Source organism: Heterodontus francisci, chromosome 36 (genome assembly GCF_036365525.1).
Source record: "Heterodontus francisci isolate sHetFra1 chromosome 36, sHetFra1.hap1, whole genome shotgun sequence".
NCBI lineage: Eukaryota > Metazoa > Chordata > Chondrichthyes > Heterodontiformes > Heterodontidae > Heterodontus > Heterodontus francisci.
The window spans coordinates 42239502-42257467 of NC_090406.1; the positions used below are offsets into that span (position 1 = coordinate 42239502).

The following is a 17966-nucleotide window of genomic DNA, read 5'->3' on the forward strand; positions in this document are numbered from 1 at the left end:
TTTTCTGCTTCATCTTACTCTCCATCTCTTTCACTGCATTGCCCAAAATTGTCATTGACAGCAGTCCTCTGGCCAACCCAGCAGCAGATCTCCTTTTTTCCTCCTCCTATACCACCATTTGTTTCTCACCTATGTACAGTGACTCACCTAATGCTGCGGGCTCACGATCTGCATTCTCTGGGATCGGGATAGGGTTCAGAGATGGCCTTCACCCCCTTTCGAACATTGTTGAGAGGGATACATGTAACTGTGAGGTGCTGTGCTGCTCAGGGCTGACTGCAACTTCTGACGGACTGCTCTTCAAATCCACACAAATAGAGGGGAAAGTATGTTATGGTACCGCATTGAGAGACTTCTTCTTTGTGATATACTGCTGTGATGCTTTTTTTTCTGTGCATATGTCTGTGTTTCTGAGAATGACTAGGGGACAAAACATAAGGAGAAAAGAAAGGAAGTATTTACATAATGCCTTTCATAAACTCAGAACAACCCAAAAATTTTCGAACTCAATAAAGTACTTTTGAAGTGCAGTGACTAGGTGGAATTTTCCTGTTCCCACGGGGGCAGGCTTGAAGGCAGGACTAGGTGGAATTTCGCAGAAGTTGATGCCAGGTCATCAAGCCGACATGTTCCTGCCTCTGGGCAATCTTCCCAGAGGCAGGTCATCACCTGCAGAGGCTATCTGCCTGACAGCGGCCCATTTGTGGGTTGATTGGGCGCACCGCCAGGATCTTCTGGGACCCCCACTGAGGGCCAGGCCCGGCAGGTGCCTGGAAACAGTTTGCCAGCAGCTGACCTGGGAGACCCTCCAAAACCTCTGTTACGATCAGGTGAGGGGGGGGGTGGTGTCAAAAGACTCCCCTCTTGTCCCTCTCCTTGTTTGACTGCAACAGGGTTTATTTCTTTTAAACGGTGTATGTGCTTACCAATTCAGTGAGTGTTTAACCCTTCTATATGCTATGATCATAAAAGAACCAATCAGACAGGTTTTCTTGAGTTTAAACAAGAAAGAGGTTAGTTTATTGTACTTAACATCAAAACCTGATCAAAGTAAAAATAACAACCTACGCTCCAACTTTCACACACACACACACACACACACACACACACACACGAGAATCACACACACACAAATAGGTTACAGAGGGAAGAAAGATAGATTGTTGAGTTAGAGTCCAGAACAAATAAAAGAATATACAGTCTGTGGTGTCTGGTAATTCAAACAGCAAAAGTAAAGATAGAACTGGCATGGCTGCACTCCTGGCACAGAGGTGGCAGCAGTAAGAATTAAGCTATCATTATTAATTGTATATCAATTGTGTTTAATTGTATGCTGGTGGAACCCATTAATTGGGGCCTTACTTGAGCATGTATAAAGAGAAACATACTGAAACAGTGTGGGGGCTGAGTTAGGAAGAATATGCTTGTATTGTTTCACTCTGTAAATAAATATAATACTGAGTAAAGATTGGCTCCAGTATCATCCTTCACCAACTGGCTTTCTGGAATATAACAATCATTAACCCATGCTGATGCCTATTGAGCCTCCATGGTTGAAGTACAGCCTTGCTGAAGTGGTCATATAGTGCCCAGCCTGAGGTCCTTTCCATGTATCAGTAATTTCGCACACAACTGGGGTGTGTTGGAAGGATGTGTTGTGCCAAGTCCTGTTAATACTTTTGTTTGATAATGCTCCAGTGAAGCACCTTGGAATATTTTACTATGTTAAAGGTGCTATATAAGTGCAAGTTGTTGTTAAGTCCAATTGAGTAATATGTTCTGTGCATATGCTGTAATACAATATTCTTTAATAGTTAGATTAGTTGCTGTCACTTGTTGTTTCAGATATAAAGTGTAGCCTTTAAGATTGCCTTGCAACTGTGCAACCATGTGTGGCAAAGCATTCAGGGGGCTTTGGAGAGGTGACCAGTAAGACTAACTCTGCGTTTTGCATATTTGAGATAGATTATTGTAAGAGGAACCGGCTGGATAGCTTTATGACGGTATAATTCAGAGCTTTCACATTTGCAGCCAGACCTCTAGCTGTTCATAGTCGTAGAGTCATAGAGAGATACAGCACTGAAACAGGCCCTTCGGCCCACTGAGTCTGTGCCGACCATCAACCATCCATTTATACTAATCCTACATTAATCCCATATTCCCTACCACATCCCCACCTTTGTTGCAGGCAGTAATCACCTGACAGCTATTTCCTGCAAGGCATTTTCTATGCCTCTCAGGGAAGGGTACCCTTGAATGCTCACTAAGTCAACTGCCTTTTGCCTCACTTTACTCATCAGCTCCTAAGGACCACTATCCATAAACGTGCCCGTGCATTATCTCCAACACTCCAATGGATAATTCAGTGCGAAACTCTAATCCCTTTCACATCTCTTTTCTTTATATCCATTGCAACACTTTAAATGGCTGCTGCAGCTCTTTAAATAACCAAAACAGTGTAGCTTTCCGTGATAATTCAGCATGTGCAAGGTCACAGAGATAGAACAACTCCATGGATGAAAGCTTGCCATGAATATGTAGTCCAAAAATTCTGGTGGGAACAGCCATACACTACAAATCAATGGGATCTCCCAAAGTAGACTGTACACTCAGGCAACATGTTTTCACCAAGGAATCGCGTACACGTACTTTTTTTTTTACTGATGTATTCAATTCCTACATTTTACATTTCTTAAATCCCAGGTTATGCAGCAAGATGACAGCTAGCGTATTGGAAGTAGGTAGCAGGATCAGTTGGAACTGATGTGAGAATGAAACCGGGCACTGGAGCTCGGAGTGCTGAGAGAAAGGGGATGGGGTGCTGGGGATCAGGATTTGGGAGGCCATGGTCCACATTTAGAAATGATTGGAAGAAACTAAAAAGAAACTCAAGCAGTTGGAGCTGTACCAGAATGCCCAGTATCCTCAGTAATTTACTTTTGATATAAGATCAAATAGGATGGGGCCAGGCTGCTGTCTGATAGTAGAATACAATCCTGAAAAGGAACCAGAGGTTGGGACTGGTCTTGGTGTGCAGGTAATAGAAAAATATCCCTTAGCTACTGGTGTACTGCTATGGCCCTGCACACATCACTAAAGGAGCACCTCAGCTGAAATTGTGGCTGAGCCACAATTTGTGACAGAAGGGAAAGTTAAGGGGGAAGGAACAAAGCAGATAAAAAGGAAGGGGGTTTATGTTTAAAAAGAAATGAGTGGGGCAAAGGAAGAGGCAAGTAAGAAAGAACAGACTAACTTGTTCCAGAGACTTGGACTCATAAAACTTCAGTGCAGTAAAAAAGACTTGAGTTTATATACCCCCTTCAGGATGATCAGATGTTCCAAAGTGATTTACAGCCAATGAAGTACAGTCACTGTTGAATTGTAGGAAATATAGCAGCCAATTTGCGCACAGCAAGTTCCCACAAACAGCAATGTGATAATGACCAGCTAATCTATTTTTGTGATATTGATTGAGGGATAACTATTGGCCAGGACACCCAAGCTCTTCTTTGAAATAATAGCATGGGATCTTTTACATCTGAGAGGGTAGATGGGGCCTCGGTTTAATGTCTCATCCAAAAGATAGGACCTCCAACAATTCATCACTCCACTGAAGTGTCAGCCTTGATTTTTGTGCTCGCCCTGGAGTGGATCTGTAACAAAAAATGCAAATCAGCCAGAAGGCTCCATACTGCATGTACAAAGTTTGCACTCCGGGCCGCGGTAGGTCCTCCGGGCAGCAGGAGGCGCTGTGGGTCCTCCGGGTAGCGTAGCCGCAGTGGACCCTCCAGTCCGTGGGAGGCGCCTCCTCTCTGCGGGGTAAGGATGTTCCTGCGGCCGCCTTGTCGCGGGATGAAAGGCCGGGGCTGCGGCAGTGTGGGTTTCTGGCGCTGATTCCCGCTGTCGGTTTGAATGAAGCGAGAGGAGGAGTCCGTGTTATTTCCTGAAGCTGTGGAAGGTGAGGAGCGTGGAGGGGGCTGAAGGCGAGAGTCTGCAGCGGCCCAGGCCTACGCTTCGTACCGGTGCTTGTGTGACAATGAGCTTGGGGCCTGGGATGCAGCCAGTTCCTGGGGCCGGGAGCTATCCTGCGGCCGCTTTCGTGCCTCAGGGTCTGTGTACCCGGGCCTTGCCGCAGTTGCAGCCCCATTTCCTGCCTGTCCCGGGCTCTCGAATTGCAATTAAACTGAACCGTGAAATGGCTCAGCCCCTGCGGCACACTGGGACTGGGTGAGGGGTGGGAAGGAGAGGCTCCGGGACAAGAGGGTCGCGGGCCCAGTCCTTCCAGCTTCTCAGCTCCATATTTAGTATCTCCTTCTTATTCCTCAGTGAGTGATGTGCGGGCACCTTGTCCTTAGCAGGAGGAAAGCTGGCTTCAAGTTTCGGGTGGGGATGCTTCCTCAAAGATTAGACAGAATTGGTGGTCCCCTCGGAAAGTTCACTCTTCCCCCCCCCCCCCCCCCGATGAAACTCCTGCATATTTGTAACGGATTTTTTTAATTTAAATTACATTTTTAACATTTGCAGACTCCTCTCTTCTCTTCTCTTTCCCCCCCCCCCCTTTAACTTTATAGAATATGTGAAGGGTCGGTGAACCAAAACGTTTTGGGGAGGGGACACAACGCAAACCTGAGTCTCAAGGCCATTTGGCTGCATCTCAAACACTTGACAGGAGTTTTCACTCGAGAAATATCTTTGGGTTGGAAAGTCTGTTTTGAACCCCAACACAGTAGCTTTTCCCTTTGAGAGAATAAATCTGGGATACTTCATAAATCTTGCAATACAGCTTCCAATTTTGGGATGCTTTCTACCTTCACACTTTCATTTGTAAATTAAGGATGAGTTTTGTGCTATCTCTGATGGTTTAATGAGTAAATGGTGTGGCACTGAGCAATATGGAGTAGGGAGGCCCCAAGTGTGTGTGGTCATATGGGTTATCTGAACATGGGTAATTGTAGAAGTACTACAGTTGGCTTTGGTACCCAAGGGTTGAGGAGAGAAGAAAATAGTACTTTTGATGACTTTGGGCTCAGGTGTTAGGAAATGTAATTGTGCGGAAGGACTGGATTTAGCTGTGATGTCCCTATGGGCAATTAGTCTACTCACTGTCTAATCTTGCTCATGATCAAGGTAATTAGAAAAGACTTCTTATGTCAGGGGTCTTGTGATTCCACATACCTGTTCATGATTAACTGCAGGCCTTTTTGTCATGAATGGTGTTTAGCCTAATGTGTTAAAACATTGTTCAATGGGGATTGAAATGGGGGTGGTAGTGAATAATTGAACTCAGCATTACACAAACTTCTCTCTCAGATCTGGAATAACATTTGAATGGACGCTGGTTCTGTTCTTGAGATTCGCAAGTTGGGAAGCTCTCTGTTAAATTGTGTAAAAATTGTGCAAATATCTTATCTGTGCAGTTAATGTGTATTGATAATTTTCCAGCTAGTGTGTAGGAAGGCAGCTGAAGTAAGTTGGTACCATATAGCAAATATTCAGATGAATAGAAGACATGCCTTTTTTGCCAGTAGTGGTACAGATTGGCTGCTTGTCGTTTTGGGATTTTATACCTTGTCCATCCATTTATTCTATTTATACTCTCTTATCCTTGTGCAACCACTGAATTTGATAGTTTCAGTAAATAACATATTAGCCAGTTTTAAAGCAGAATTTGGGGTTGTTTCTTTTGCAGGGTCTGCACCTCCTAGTTTTTGGACTGGAGCCTCTTGTGCAGAGAATATGGGCAAGTGTTCAGTTGGTTATACCGATGTAGTGAACTTGAACTGGCTCGTTAGTTCATTGGGTAAATCAGCCATAAGTGATAAGTTGTGATTACTGCACGTTTTAATCTGTTGGATAAATATTGTGTTTGAGAGCTCTGACTCTTTGTTTCTGTCAATCCGTGCACTTCTTGAAACATTTACCAATTATCTTTTGTCACACTAAATTCGTGTTACAGGGAGTTTGTATAGAGAGAGTAGAAGGAGTTTTTGTAACAGTTTGATCTGTCGCTTGCGCATGTAAATACTGTTGTCATGGTCGCATAAGACTGTGTAAATAGCTTGGTGCCATTTGTTCATGGGGATCATTAGTACATCAGTTTTTTTAATTCCGTTCATGAATGTAGAAGCAAGAGATTGACTTGGGTTTCAGCAAATCTCAGTCCCTCTGATATTGTAAATTGTAGAAATTAAAACTGGACCCTGTTCAGACACACGAGACCATTTGGTCCGTTGTGCTGGTACTAGCTTTTTAATGAGCTTTCTACTCTCATTCCATTTCCTACTTTTCCTGTTGTCTTTTGTATTTTCCAAATACATGAGTAATTCCCTTACATTATAGTTTCAGCCTATAAAGTGATGTGGAATTCCCTTTCTAATACTCTGTCTCTCCACCTCCCTCTCCCATACAAGACTCTTAAAACCAATTTTTTGGCCACTCCTAATATATCCTCTTTCAGCTTGGCATCTGGTTTTATCTATGCTTTTGTGAAGCACCGTAGAACTTTTTCTCCATTAAAAGGTGCTGCATATGTGCAAGTTATTTAATTGGACATGGGAGGGTTTGTATAATTGACAGCTGTATGCAGCTTGTTACATTGGCTGGTGAATACCCACTCCTCAGGGAGGTCTAGTATCAAAAAGCAGGCCAGGAGACTGCAGTTTAACTACAGGCCTCACTTCTGCAGCTGCACTCCTGACCCTGAGCATTAGGGCCTTCTGGCTGCCGCTCTCCAGCAGCAGCATCAACTTCAGTGAGAAGCCCAAGGTCACAAATCTATTAGATAAGAGTTCCTTTAGATGTCAGCTGTGGCTCAGTGGTGCACTCTTACCCCGAGTCAGAAGGTTGTGGGTTCAAGTCCCACTTTAGAGACTTGAGCACGTAATCCAGACTGACACTCCCAATGCAGCATTGAGGGCACTCCCTTCAAAACAGCACTGTGGGTGTACCTACCTCACATGGACTGCAGCGGTTCAAGAAGGCAGCTCACCACCACCTTCTCGAGGGCAATTAGGGATGGGCAATAAATGCTGGCCTAGCCAATGACGCCCACATCCCTTGAGTGAATAAAAAGGAATACTGCACTGTTGGTGCTATCTTTTGGATGAGGCATTAAACATCCACCCCCTCAGGTGGGCACTAAAGATCCCTTGGTACTATTTTGAAGAGCAGAAAGAGTTCTCCCTGATGTCCTGGTCAATATCCTTCAACCAACATAATTTCAAAATCAGATTGTCTGGTTATTCTCACATTGCTATTTAGAAGTCATAGAGTCATAGCAAGATACAGCACTGAAACAGGTCCTTCGGCCCACCAAGTCTGTGCCGACCAACAACCACCCATTTATATTAATCCCATATTCCCTACCATTCTCCTACCGCCTTCCTACACTAGGGGCAATTTACAATGGCCAATTTACCTATCAACCTGCAAGTCTTTGGCTGTGGGAGGAAACCGGAGCACCTGGCGGAAACCCATACGGTCACACGGAGAAGTTGCAAACTCCGCACAGGCAGTACCCAGAAGCGAACCCGGGTCGCTGGAGCTGTGAGGCTGCAGTGCTAACCACTGTGCCACCCTATTTGAGACCTTAATGTGTGCAAATTGGCTGCAGCATTTCCAAAGCACTTTAACAGAGACTGCGCTTTTAAAAAAAAAAGGACTTAATTGACTTAAAAGTGCTTTTGGATGTCCTGACCCCCTGAAAGGTGCTATATAAATGCAAGTCTTTAGTTGTTGTTTGCTCTAGCAAAAATATAAATATATTAAGACTTTATTTAAAACCTACCAGTTGACCAAGCTTTAAGTCACTCCCTCCTAATATTTCCATCTTTGGCTTGGCATCTATTTCTTGTCTGATTATGCCTCAGTGAAGCACCTTGAGATGTTTTACTATTTTACAACAACTTGTGTTTATATGACCCCTCCCTATAAAACATTCCACATTTCAGTAAGTCTGGCAACATTTCTTACTGCTTCACCAACCAGGAGGAGAGAGCATTTGCGTGGTAGCATTCCTGCCACTGAGTCAGAAGATGTAGGATTTAAACTTCACTCCAGACAGCTGCAGTGAGTGGAAACCAGAGCTCCGGGTCTGAATACAGTGAATCTAGTGTCCAGTGGGTGTAAGTGGCCCCATCTTGTGTATGTGCTGTGGGAGCCCATAAAATCTTTCATATAAAACTAACTACAGGTGTAAAGTATTATTTTTCCCTCGGAAAGAGGGCTTGTATCGCGTGATCCTTCTATTAATCCGACTGTTAATCGAACATAGGAATTAGGAGCAGGAGTAGGCCACTCGACACCTCGCGCCTGCTCCGTCATTCAAAAGGTTCATGGCCGAACTGATTACTCCACGTTTCCACCTACCCTCGATAAGCTTCCACCCCCTTGCTTATCAAAAATCTATCTCCCTCTGCCTTAAAAATGTTCAAAAACTCTGTTTCCACTGCCTTTTGAGGAAGAGAATTCCAGATACACAACCCTCAGAGAAAAAATTTCTCCTCATCTCTGTCTTAAATGGACAACCCCTTATTTCTAGATTCTCCCACAAGGGGAAACATCCTTTCCACATCCACCCTGTCAAGACCCCTCAGGATCTTGTATGTTTCAATCAAGCTGCCTCTTACTCTTCTAAATTCCAGTGGATACAAGCCGCGCCTGTCCAATCTTTCCTCATAAGACAGGCCACCCATTCCAGGTATTAGTTTAGTAAACCTTCTCTGTACTGCCTCCAACGCATTTACTTCCTTCCTTAAATAAGGGGACCAGTATTGTACAGAGTACTCCAGATGTGGTCTCACCAATGCCCTGTATAGCTGAAGCATAACCTCCCTACTTTTGTATTCAATTCCCCTCATGATAAACGATAACATTCTATTAGCTTTCCTAATTATGTGCTGTACCTGCATACTAACCTTTTGCGATTCATGCACTAGGACACCCAGATCCCCCTCTAACTCAGAGCTCTGCAATTTCTCACCATTTAGATAATATGCTTTTTTATTCTTCCTGCCAAAGTGAACAATTCCCCACTATCCCACATTATACTATCTGCCAGGTCTTTGCCCACTCACGTAACCTATCTATATCCCTTTGTAGCCTCCTTATGTCCTCTTCACAACTTACTTTCCTACCTATCTTCGTGTCATCAGCAAATTTAGCCTCCATACCTTCGGTCCCTTCATCTAAGTCATTTATATAAATTGTAAAAAGTTGAGGCCCCAGTGCAGATCCCTGTGGCACACCACTCGTTACATCCTGACAACCAGAAAATGACCCATTTATGCCTACTGTTTCCTGTCAGCTAGCCAATCTTCTATCCATGCCAATATATTACCCCCTACACCGTAAGCTTTTATTTTCTGCAATAACCTTTGATGTGGCACCTCATCAAATGCCTTCTGGAAATCTAAGTGCAATATATCCACCGGTTCCCCTTTATCCACAGCACATGTAACTCCCTCAAAGAACTCCAATAAATTGTTTCAACATGATTTCCCTTTCACAAAACCATGTTGACTCTGCCTGATTACCTTGAATTTTTCTAAATGCCCTGCTGTAACATATTTCATAATAGCTTTGAACATTTTCCCCAAGACTGATGAGCTAACTGGCCTGTAGTTTCCTGCTTTCTGTCTCCCCTTTTTGAGTAAAGGAGTTACATTCACTATTTTCCAATCTAAAGGAGCCTTCCCCGAATCTAGGGAATTTTGGAAAATGAAAACTAATGCATCAACTATCTCATTAGCCACCTTTTTTTTTAACACCCTAGGATGAAGTCCATCAGGTTCCGGGGACTTGTCAGCCCGCAGCTCCAACAATTTGTTCAGTACCACTTCCCCAGTGATTGTAATTTTCTTGAGTTCCTCCATCCCTTCCATTTCCTGACTTACAGCTAATACTGGGATGGTACTGTGAATCCTTCCACACTAATGTTGAAGGAAAGTGAGAAAATATGAAAACAGCCAACCTTTGGGAACAGTCTTTAACTATTTACCTTCAAACCTTTCATAATTTTGAAAACTTCTATTAGATTCTCCTAGCCTTTATTTTGATTTTAAAAAAAAATAGTATTCTGGTTCAATCTTTTCTGTGCCCTCTCCATGGCTGTTATATCTTTCCTACAATAGGATGGAGAGAACTACACATCAGCTGGTGCCTAAACATTTCATACAAATATATGCATACTTTGTTTTGCTATTCAATGCCTCTGTATAATTAATGGTGAATCACAATTGCTTTTTTATAGCCTTTTTGCCATACGCTCTGGCATTTAATTTTGTGTCTGTATGCTTGGGTTTCTCTGTCTCTTCACTCTGTTAAGAATCTTACTATTTGAATAAACTTCCATTTAGTTATATCCTGAAATTAAACTGCATCTGCTTGCCCAGACTACTAACCTGTCTGTGTATGTCGTACTGTTCTGGATTCTTACTCATTTTGCCATGTCCCCTGCTGGTTTGGTATCATTCTTCTTGTGCCTGTCTAAATCATTGATTTAAAAAATGGGGAACAGCATACAGGGAAGTCCTGGCCTCTAGTATGGCAGTAACAATCATACAACAATAACCCTAAATTTGTGAGAAAGAACAAACTTTTTACAAGATCTAATCACCTGTTAAGAACATCGCAAAGCATTTTTAATTGATCTGAGCTGTGTATAAAGTGCAGTCATTGTTGTAGTGTGACTGCCTTTCATACCTGTATGTTTGCAGCACTCCTTTGTGTGCATTTGGTGCAAGGATATCACAATTGTGCTTAAACTGAGAACTTTTATATCCAGGTTCAGTTCTTGGTCTCTGCTGAGTAAGTGTGGCTCTATGATTAGCCTGAGCATATTGGGTGAGGGAGGGGACTGATTTTCTGCAGTTCCCACTCATGAACATTATCCAGTGCCCCTCTGTTGGATGGCGCATGTGGATTAGGTCAGGGCCTATACCTGGATGAAGATCAGCTGTGATATCCTGCTTATAGTTGAACATCCTGCCCATGTTCTCTTTCTACATTGATCTGTTTGTGCTGTAGACTCTTTCAGCCCCACTGGGCTCAGATGAAGAATAGCCATTTATGTGATGCAGCTGCAGCTACATGGACCTATAGAACTATACCCCAACAGGAGTCAGCATCTTCAAGGGGGGAAAACAAAGGAGGAAGCTAAAGATATAGTTTTTAAAAAAAAGTTTATTTTCCATTATTTCAAAGAAAGAACTTACATTTATAGTGTCTTGCATATAGAAATAAAAATATATAAAGGAAAATAAATAATTAAAACACATTAAAGATGGCAGGACAGGTGATGTGTCATGGCTGCAGCATGTGGGAGTTCCTTGATGCCAGTGTGATCCAGGGCCAACACGTCTGCAGTATGTGTTTGTGGCTTGAGGAGCTTCGGCTCATTGTCATTGAGCTGGAGGCCGAGCTGCAGACACTGTAATACATCAGGGAGTGGGAAAGTTACCTGGGCACTTTGTACCAGGAGGTGGTCTCACCTCTTAGGATAGGGTCTTCCGGTTTGGTCAGTGATCAGGGACAAGAGAGTGTGTGGCGGCAGGTAAAAGGACCAAGTGGGCAGGAGTGCAGGAGCCTCAGCCTTTGCGATTGTCCAACAGGTTTGAGGTTCTTTCAGCTTGTTTGGATGAGAGTGGGCTGCAGGGTGGATGAGCTAACTGACCATGGCACCATGGTACAGGAAGCCATTCAAGTGCAGGGAGCAAAAAGGAATGTAGTGGCAGTAGTCGACAGTATAGTGAGGGGGATTGACACTGTTCTCTGCTGCAAAGAGTGAGAGTCCAGAAGGCTGCTTTGCCTGCCCAGTGCCAGGATTCGGGACATCTGCTCAGGGCTGGAGAGGAACTTGGGGTGCGAGGGGGAGGATCCAGTTGTCATGGTCCATGTAGGTACCAACGATAGGCAGGACAAGGAAGGAGGTTCTGCATAGTCAGTATGCGGAGCTAGGCATCAAGTTATTACCCTAGCCACATGCAAATTGGCATAGGGCAAATAAGATTAGAGAAATTAATACATGTCTCAAAGACTGGTGTTGGTAGAAGTGGGTTCTGGTTTGTGGGGCACTAGCACCAGTACTGGAGAAAGTGGGGGCTGTACCGTTGGGACGGTCTACACCTGAACCATGCTAGGGTGGGGCTGGTGATCTGGGTAGAGATGAGAAATGATAAAGGTAAGAAGTCGCTCCTGGGAGTGGTGTACAGCCCCCAACAGTAATCTCATGGTAGGACAGATTATAAAAGAAATAATAGGAGCTTATCAGAAAGGTACAGCGATAATCATGAGGAATTCTAATCTACATATAGACTGTAAAAATCAGATGGGCAAAGGTAGCCAAGATGAGTTCATAGATTGTTTTTGGGATAGTTTCTTAGAACAGCACATTCTGGAGCCAACCAGAGAGCAGGCTATGTTAGACTGGTATTATGCGACATGATGGGATTAATTAATGACCTCATAGTGAATGTGCCCCGAAGCAGCAGCGATCATTATATGATTGAGTTTTGCATTCAGTTTGAGGGAGAGAAGAATGGGTCCAAGCCTAGTATTTTAAACTTAAACAAGGGCAATTATGATGGTATGAAAGCAGAGTTAGCTAAATTAGGTTAAGGGATAGGTCAATAGAGATGCAGTGGGAGACATTTAAGGGGATGTTTCAGAATACACAGAATAGATACATTGCAACGAGAAAGAAAAATTCCACGGGGAGGACCCACTATCCATGGTTAACTAAAAAGTTAAAGATAGTATCAAACTTAGAGGAAAAGCATATAATTACGACAAGATAGGAGGCAGGTCAAACGATTGGACAGAATATAAAGAACAGCAAAGAATGACAAAGATTGATGAGGGAAAAATTAGTACGAGAGAAATCTGGCTAGAAATGTAAAAACATAGGGTTTTTATAAATATTTAAAAAGTTAACAAAGTGAGTGTTGGTCCTATAGAAAGTGAGTCTGGGGAATTAATAACGGACGCAAAGGAGATGGTAGGTGAATTGAACAGGTATTTTGCATCAGTCTTCACTATAGAGGATATAAGTAATATTCCATTAATAGCTGTAAATCAGGAAATGGGAGGAACTCAAGAAAATTAGTTAGCAGGGAAGTGGTACTGAGCAAATTGTTGGAGCTGTGGGCTGACAAGTCCCCGGGTCCTGATGGACTTCATCCTAGGGTCCTAAAAGAAGTGGCTAGTGAAGATAGTTGATGCGTTTTAATTTTCCAAAATTCCCTTGATTTGGGGAAGGTTTCATTAGATTGGAAAATAGTGAATGTAACTCCTTTATTTAAATAGGGAGGGAGACAGAAAGCAGGAAACTACAGGCCAGTTAGCTTAACATCTGTCATGGGAAAATGTTCGAAGCTTTTATTAATGATGTTATAGCAGGACACTTAGAAAAATTCAAGGTAATCAGGCAGAGTCAACATGGTTTTGTGAAAGGGAAATCGTGTAACCAATTTATTGGAGTTCTTTGAAGAAGTGATGTGCTGTGGATAAAGGGGAACTGGTGGATGTACTGTACTTGGAGTATAATATGGGAAAATGTGAAGTTGATCATTTTGGCAGGAAGAATAAAAAAGAAGCATATTATCTGAATGGTGCGATTGCTGAGTTTTGAGATGCAGAGGAATCTGGGTGTCCGGGTGTCCTAGTGCATGAATCGCAAAAGATTTGTCTGCAGGTTCAGCAAGTAATTAGGAAAGCTAATAGAATGTTATTGTTTATTGCGAGGGGAATTGAAAACAAAAGTCGGGTGGTTATGCTTCAGATATACAAGGCATTGGTGAGACCACATCTGGAGTACTGTGTACAGTATTGGTCTCCTTATTTAAGGAAGGATGTAAATGCATTGGAAGCAGTTCAAAGAAGGTTTACTAAACTAATACTTGGAATAGGTGGGTTGTCTTACGAGGGAAGGTTGGACAGGCTAGATTTGTATCTGCTGGAGTTTAGAAGAGTAAGAGGTGAACTTGATTGAAACATATTAGGTCCTGAGGTGTCTTGACAGGGTGGGTATGGAAAGGATGTTTCCTCTTGTGGGAGAATCCAGAACTAGAGGTCACTGTTTCAAAATAAGTTGCCCATTTAAGGCCAAATTGATTAGAAATTTTTTTCTGAGGGTCGTGAGTCTTTGGAACTCTCTCCCTCAAAAGGCAGTGGAAGCAGAATCTTTGAATATTTTTAAGGCAGAGGTAGATTCTTGATGAGCAAGGGGGTGGAAGGTTATCAAGGGCAGTTGGGAATGTGGAGTTGAGGCTACAATCATGGTGGCTGTCCCTTCAGTTGCCTTGGCCCTTTGCTCTAGAATTACCTCTCTGCTTCTCCACCTCTCTTTAAGACAGTTCTTAAGACCAGATTTTTAACCAAGTTTTTTGGTTATCCACCTTGTTATCTCCTTATCTGGCATGGAGTCAAATTTTATTTGATAGCACTCCTGTAAGTTGTCTTGGGGTGTTTCATGACTTTAAAGGTGCTACATAAATGCTCGTTAATGCCTATAAAGTTATGGTTGATGAGCAATATAGGCCGGGCGCCAAACAAGCTGCCTGCTGTTCTTCAAGCAGTACTGTGGATCCTTAAGCTGAGGCCTGTCAGCCCCACTGGGATTGTGGCCCCTTCCTTCCCTGGCATTGTGGCCATCTTCTCCTGCCCCCCGTCTCAGTACTATCCTGGAGTGTTAACCTAGATTATGTCCTGAAGTTCTGGAATAGGGCTTGTACTCAAAACCTTCTGATTCATAAGTGAGAAAGTTACCACCGGATCAGGTCTAAGCTCTACAGTCATACCACATCCAGTCGTAAATGGAGGTGGACAATTAAACAACTAACTGGAGGAGGTGGCTCCACAAATTACCCCATCCTCAATGATGGGGGAGCCCAGCACATCAGGGCAAAAGATAAGGCTGAAGCATTTGCAACAATCTTCAGCCAGAAGTGCCAAGTGGATGATCCATCTCGGCCTCTTCCTGAAGTCCCCAGCATCACAGATGCCAGTCTTCAGCCAATTCGATTCACTTTGCGTGATAGCAAGAAAACATGAAGACACTGGATACTGCAAAGGCTATGGGCCCTGACAATATCTCGGCAGTAGTACTGAAGACCTGTGCTGCAGAACTTGCTGTGCCCCTAGCCAAGCGGTTCCAGTGCAGCTAGAACACTGGCATCTACCCAGCAATGTGGAAAATTGCCCAGGTATGTCCTGTACACAAAAAGCAGGAGAAGTCCAACCTGGCCAATGAGCTCCCCATCAGTCTACTCTCGGTCATCAGTAAAGTGATGGAAGGGGTCATCGACAGTGCTATCAAGTGGCACTTGCTCAGCAATAACCTGTTCACTGATGCTCAGTTTGGGTTCCATCAGGGCCACTCAGCTCTTGACCTCATTACAGCCTTGGTTTAAACATGGACAAAAGAACTGAACTCCTGAGGTGAGAGTGACTGCCCTTGACATCACGGCAGCATTTGACGAGTATGGCATCCAGGAACCCCAGCAAAACTGGAGTCGGGGGAAAGCTCTCCACTGATTGGAGTCCTACCTAGTTGTGGTTGTTGGTCAATCATCTCGGCTCCAGGGCATCACTGCAGGTAGTTCCTCAGGGTAGTGTCCTGGGCCCAACCATCTTCAGCTGCTTCATCAATGATCTTCCTTCAATCATAACGTCAGAAGTGGGGATGTTCACTGGTGATTGCACAATGTTCAGCACCATTCACGACTCAGATACTGAAGCAGTCCGTGTAGAAATGCAGCAAGATTTGGACAATATCCAGGCTTGGGTAGATAAGTGGCAAGTAATATTTGCGCCACACAAGTGCCAGGCAATGACCATCTCTAACAAAAGAGAATCTAACCATCTCCCCTTGACATTGGATTACAATCGCTGAATCCCCCACTATCAACATCTTGGGGGTTTCCATTGACCAGAAACTGAACGGGGCCAGCCATATAAATACTGTGGCCACAAGAGCAGGTCAGAGATTAGGAATCCTGTGGCGAGTAGCTCACCACCTGACTCCCCAAAGCCTCTCCACCATCTACAAGGCACAAGTCAGGAGTGTGATGGAATACTCTCCACTTGGATGGGTGCAGCTCCAACAATACTCAGGAAGCATCCAGGACAAAGCAGCCTACTGGATTGGCACCCCATCCACAAACATTCACTCCCTCCACCACCGACGGACAGTGGCAGCAGTGTGTACCATTTACATGATGCACTGCAGCAATGCACCAAGGCTCCTTAGACAGTACCTTCCAAACCCGTGACTTCTACAACGTAGAAGGACAAGGGTAGCAAATGCAGTGGAACGCCACCACCTGCAAGTTCACCCCCAACCAAACACCATCCTGACTTGGCACTATATCGCCGTTCCTTCACTGTTGCTGGACCAAAATCCTGGAACTCGTCCTAACAGCACTATTGGTGTACCTACCCCACATGGACTGCAGCGGTTCAAGAAAGCTGATCACCACCACCTTCTCGAGGGCAGTTAGGGATGTGCAATAAATGCTGGCCTAGCCGGCGATGCCCACATCCCGTGAATGAATTTTAAAAAAACTGAACTAAACTGGCACTTGGAATTAACATCAGAGAATTATTTTAGGAATGGGAAGTTTTTTGGGAGGTTTTGTAACCAATTAGAAAAGACATATATAGTGCAAAGACTAAATCTTAACATTTGAAGAAAAATACCTTTTCAGTTTATTTTCCTTAGTTTGCCTGTATTCTCGAGAATGAGATGTGATCTTATTAAAACTTACACAATTCTTGCAGGGCGTGATAGGGTGGATGTCGATAGGATTTTTTTCCCTGGCTGGTGAGTCTAGGACCAGGGGACATGATCTCAGAATAAGGGGTAGGCCATTTAAGTTTGAGATGAGGAGGAATTTCTTCATTCAGAGGATGGTGAATCTTTGGAATTCTCTACCCCAGACGATCAGCCATGATCTAATTGAATGGCAGAGTAGGCTCAGCGGGCTCACTGGTTGACTGGTTGTCTCTGTGTCTCTGTCTTGTGTGCACTTCTCTCTCTCTCGCTCTCTCTCTCTCTCGCTCTCTCTCTCTCTCGCTCTCTCTCTCTCTCGCTCTCTCTCTCTCTCGCTCTCTCTCTCTCTCGCTCTCTCTCTCTCTCGCTCTCTCTCTCTCTCTCGCTCTCTCTCTCTCTCTCGCTCTCTCTCTCTCTCGCTCTCTCTCTCTCTCTCGCTCTCTCTCTCTCTCTCTCGCTCTCGCTCTCTCGCTCTCTCGCTCTCTCGCTCTCTCGCTCTCTCGCTCTCTCGCTCTCTCGCTCTCTCTCGCTCTCTCTCTCTCTCGCTCTCTCTCGCTCTCTCTCTCTCTCGCTCTCTCGCTCTCTCTCTCTCGCTCTCTCTCTCTCGCTCTCTCTCTCTCGCTCTCTCTCGCTCTCTCTCGCTCTCTCTCGCTCTCTCTCGCTCTCTCTCGCTCTCTCTCGCTCTCTCTCGCTCTCTCTCGCTCTCTCTCTCTCTCGCTCTCTCTCTCTCGCTCTCTCTCTCTCGCTCTCTCTCTCTCGCTCTCTCTCTCTCGCTCTCTCTCTCTCGCTCTCTCTCTCTCGCTCTCTCGCTCTCGCTCTCTCTCTCTCGCTCTCTCTCTCTCGCTCTCTCTCTCTCGCTCTCTCTCTCTCGCTCTCTCTCTCTCGCTCTCTCTCTCTCGCTCTCTCTCTCTCGCTCTCTCTCTCTCGCTCTCTCTCTCTCGCTCTCTCTCTCTCGCTCTCTCTCTCTCGCTCTCTCTCTCTCGCTCTCTCTCTCTCGCTCTCTCTCTCTCGCTCTCTCTCTCTCGCTCTCGCTCTCTCGCTCTCTCTCTCGCTCTCTCGCTCTCTCGCTCTCTCTCTCTCTCTCTCGCCCTCTCTCGCCCCCTCTCGCCCCCTCTCGCCCCCTCTCGCCCCCTCTCGCCCCCTCTCGCCCCCTCTCGCCCCCTCTCGCCCCCTCTCGCCCCCTCTCGCCCCCTCTCGC

At 44.7% G+C, this 17966-nt stretch overlaps 1 protein-coding gene across 3 annotated transcripts in view; it reads left to right on the forward strand.

Annotated features, from left to right (window-relative positions):
* The first annotated feature begins 3793 nt into the window (after positions 1-3793).
* The window catches only part of LOC137351772 (dipeptidyl peptidase 9-like), a 146885-nt gene continuing 132712 nt past the window's right edge, over positions 3794-17966 (forward strand). For all 3 annotated transcript variants that reach the window (XM_068016580.1, XM_068016581.1, XM_068016584.1), the window contains exon 1: positions 3794-3958. The gene's annotated coding sequence lies outside the window, so the exon portion shown is untranslated. The remainder of the gene's footprint in view (positions 3959-17966) is intronic.